The sequence below is a fragment of the Phocoena phocoena genome, chromosome 17 (genome assembly GCF_963924675.1).
Source record: "Phocoena phocoena chromosome 17, mPhoPho1.1, whole genome shotgun sequence".
Taxonomy (NCBI): Eukaryota; Metazoa; Chordata; class Mammalia; order Artiodactyla; family Phocoenidae; genus Phocoena; species Phocoena phocoena.
Window position 1 is genome coordinate 40,745,995 of NC_089235.1, and position 4,600 is coordinate 40,750,594.

Sequence of the window (4,600 nt, forward strand, 5' to 3'; positions counted from 1 at the left end):
AGACGAAAATTGTACCATGTGCCTTTGCAGATCCTCTTTGGAGCTTCCATTTATCTATTCTTGGTACCTCTAGTCCCAGCATACAAACAAGAGGGGCTCAAAACACCATGACTCTCCCCTTCCCAACAGACATGGCCCACATCCCTCTCCATCCACACACCTGCTACTCCCTAAGCTAACATCCTCTAACTGTAACCCTATTTGAGAAACTCTCTGTGTGAAACCAGTGGGTGTAGAAATAGCAGGTGACTGCATTTCAGCAGTTTTGGTGACCAGAGAAGAATTATTGCTTCCTTCACTTTGTGGCTCTGGTAAGTGCCCAAGAGGTGTAGTCAAAAAATCAACACATTAGTAATCCAGCAGGACTAACTCCAGCTGTTTAACATGGCCCAGCTCAAATGTCACATCCTCGGTGATGCATTCTCTGACCCCCTTCCTCTCCTAGTCACAGTTTTACTGTGCCCTTTGCACTCCCATAGCCCTTTGTTCAAACTACTATTAGTATAGCATTTATCACCACTGTTATTTTCACTTTTTGAAAATTGCATTTGAGTATGGTAGAGGGACGAGAGAATGGATTTTCAAGGAGAAAAAGCTCTGGATGCCCATTGTATTATGCTACACTCAGGTTTGTGACTTTGGGTTAAGTAAATACCCTCTTTGAACCTCGGTTTTCTTGTCTGTAAAAGAGACTGTAGGATTAAATAAAGAAGAGAAGATGATGCCTGTATCACAGTACCTGGCCTCCAGCAGATATTTAACAAATATCAGTTCTCTTTCTTTTCCCTTCCTGTTTAGATGTGGACTTGTCTGTCTCTCCCACTAGACCATAAAGCCTTCTGGGGAGACACTTTGACTTATGAATCTTTCTAGCACCTAGTACAGTGTCCAATCCAGGTGTTCAATGCAAATGTGTTGGCTGCTGGATGAAAGGAATGCCATGTTGAACCCTGGAAAACTTGGCCCAACTTATTGGCCAGCATCCTCTGACAATGCCTGTGGACCTCTGGTTTGGTTTACCTCATTATTGTATCCAAGCTCTTGATTTGTGGGTGATGAAATGAGACAGGGAAGCTTAAGTAAGTCCATATAGTCTTTGAACTTAAGATAGGTAAATGTAGACACCTTGTTAAAGTTCCTACTCTTTGGAAAGCTGTGAGTTGTAAATTAGAGGACCTGCTTTACTTGGAAGAAAAAATAATTGGGGCTAAACCTTGAAGACATTGGAGTTATTTGGGGAAGGTTTTTAGTATAATTGAGGTATTCCCTCAGGAATGGTCCTGCAATACAAAAATGGATTCATGATCAAGGCCCCTTGGTGTTCTTCTGTGGAAAAGCACATGCTTTTGGCTGAAGAAAAAAAAAACGAACTTGGCAAGTACTGTACTGCTTTAAAGTCCTTTCAATATCTGAATTAATTCCATCACCACACTTAGCTTCAAGCCAATGTTTCATGTGGCCCATGTCCTGGTGCACTTACTGCACGGGTTATGCAGTAAGGTAAGTTGATGGCAATCCCCATGTAAGGTATCAATCATACAGATACATGATGTTGATGACTTGTGAATACTTTGTGCTTATTGGACATCTTTTTCTTTTGACCATCTCCTCCATGACACTTTCCAGATCAGTGCCCTGTTTGGATCTCTATAACAATCTGGCATTGCCCATCTTTCCAGTCAAGTCAACACCCATTATGAGCCAACCATTGTTCTAGGTAATGGGGACAGAGTGAGAAGCAAGGTGGACAAAGCCCCTGCCCTCAGGGAGCTTACATCTTAGTGCACCTCTAAACTCCTTTTATTTACTCCTGTTTTTGGTGTTTTGGCTTTCATTTCCTCACCTTCAGTTTATCTATCTATGAATTCTATGATGTGCATCTGGCACACTCCATTTTGCTTTTTTAAGGTTTTTGACTTCTCTTTTCCCGTTGATGGCCTATTTATTTTTCAAGCTACGATATGGTCATAAACTTTCAGAGCTAGATGAGCTTTGAGCCCACATAGTCCAACAGTAAGCCACAGAGATGTACTGATTTGTCCTCTCACATAACGACCCGCTGGTGGGTGGAACCCAGCACTGACTGCCAGTTCATTGCTTTTCATTATCCATTACACTGCCTCCCTGATTCCTACCCAGTTTTCTCATGCCTACCCTTACACAGATTTCCTTTACTCAGCAAAATTTATGAATTCCAATTTCATGCCAGGCCCTGCTCTATCTACTGGGGAGGCAAAGACATAAATCACATCATTTCTATAAGATCATAGTCTTCTTTCTCTTTGCTTATTCCTTTCACTTTATTGTAAATATCTTCATATTCTAAGAAGATTTGCTGGTTCCTTAAATATCCCTGCCAAATTTCTCAGTTTTTTATTTTAGATATTTTTCAACTTTAAATTTCACTTATTTTTGTTTACGCATATATATGTCCTCTATTGATTCTCTTTTAGATTTGTCATTCTACATGGTAAATAGCTTTATATAAATAAGCATTCTTCAATTAGACTTCTCTTACAGATTGATCCTAAATCTTATATTGCAGACAGTCACCTTTCATGTTTCCTAGCTAACACAGATGCAATTCCTTCTTACCATCAAGTGACTCATGGGCACGTAGCAGTGGTTTCAACCTTGACCCCATAGTGGATTCCCCTGAAGGGGGCTTTTAAAAATGCTGATGCTGAGACCCCACCCCAAACAAATTAATTTAGAATATCTGGAGCCAGGGTCTAGACAGGTACAGTTAAAAAAAGCTCCCATAGGATTCTAACATGCTGCCATGGAGATCCACTGGTTTATAGGATAAGTATAATTTCCTTCCATGATTGTCCTCTTTCCCGTTTCTTTTGGGGCAGTAATATTTTATATACTAGCTCTTTTCCTACAATTCAAAGCCATAATTTGACGAGAAATGACATAATTTTCAAACTTTCATTAACCACTATACCCTATATACCTGTATTCCTAGACCGATCTGTATGGAGAGCCCCTAAAGCACTGTCTTTTCAATGTTTTTTCTCATTCTGAAACATTGACTCTTCTTTTCTCCTTTTGGGCTCTGTTCATGTGCACTATTTAAATCCCAACTTAAATCCCAACTATTTACATGTCCAACTTGAAGGCACATTTTCTCCATATTTGTACTCTTCACATTTTATTTAATCTTTTTGGCTCTGCTTTGAGTGGCCCCCTTTCTTTTGTACTTTGCTGTCTCAAGCTTAGTATCACTGCTCTCTTTCTATAGATTTGGAGTTTAGGTTTTCTACAGTGGGCTGCTGTTTTATTTTTATCATTTTAGTTTTTGCCCCTTTCATTCATTTTCCAAAAACTCTCCTGCTCCCTTTTCTTTTACTGAAATTCCTCCTTTTGAAGCCAGGTTTTTATCTCCATGGTTTTGATATCCAAAAAGAAATAGTTTCCTGATTTTCTTCACTTTTCTCTTGCTGATGTTGTTTATTCCCAATAATTTTATATTTTCTTCTTAATTTCAAAACTTGAAATACACATTCATTTATACTCTCCCTTTTGTCTCATCTGAAACCCATTCTGTGGTCACCTTTCAACCTTACCTAACTACATAACTCTTCTTCCCTGTTTGTTACACTTGTATGACTTCTCTAGCTATGTATATAACACATGACCCCCTAAAATTGCTACATTCAAAATTCCTGGAAAATACCTAACTCTCTCCTCATCACAGATCTCATCCACAATCATATTTTTTTCTCATTCCAACTCCTAGTCTGTTACTTTCAGTAGGACTGTTCATTCATTACCTTATCTGTTTAATTATGCCACATATTTGCTTTCATACACTCCCATTCATTCTTAAATAAGTGAGCTTGGGATTCAAAACTGCCTAGAAAACTACCACATAGTTATTTACATGAGTGCAGATCCTTTCTTTCCTTGGTACAATTCTCTAAGCAAATCTTGGATCTCTGTTTCTCTGGGAGTCACTACTAAGTCCTAACTATAGGTGATTTGATTACCGCAAATGCTCAGGCACATCCTGTAGTCAGTCCTGTAAGGTCACTACTGAAATAGACACTACATTTAATCTTGTCTACACCATCTTGTTCTTTATTTGGACTTAACGTGGATTTCTCTCAATCCGTTTTTGGTTTCACAGGGTATCTTTCTCCTGCCCTTTGTCTGTGTTCCTCTATTGATGATTGCTTCCTGTGTGAAATTGGTGGGCTGGCTGCCACCGACTCCCAGCTGCACAAACTAATTCATCCCTGGAGCTTGGCATCCATGGGCACTTACACATTGTTTTTCCTGTTCACTCGACTCAGAGCTGCCAATATGGCAGTTGCCTCGGATTCCTTCTGCTTTTCCTCACTAGCATATGGCATGGTTTGACCTGGTGAAGTTGAGTTTCAGTTTTACTGAGAAAAGACGTACTCTAATGTAAACTGAACACAGAAAGTGACAGAACAGAGACCTCCACTCTTAGTTATTCAACAGCTCTTTGTGTTGAGCCCTTGATCTAAGCCAGGCAGTTGACTAGTATATGCTGCAGTAAGATTTTAGCTCTGACCCCAAGGAACTTTCAAATTAATGGAAGAGCCAGGAAAGCATTCCCATAATTAAA

General features: G+C 39.5%; 1 pseudogene; it reads right to left on the minus strand.

Moving 5' to 3' along the window:
* LOC136136901 (protein Z-dependent protease inhibitor-like) overlaps positions 1 to 4,361 on the minus strand; it is a 23,328-nt pseudogene extending 18,967 nt beyond the window's left edge.
* Positions 4,362 to 4,600: the final 239 nt, after the last annotated feature.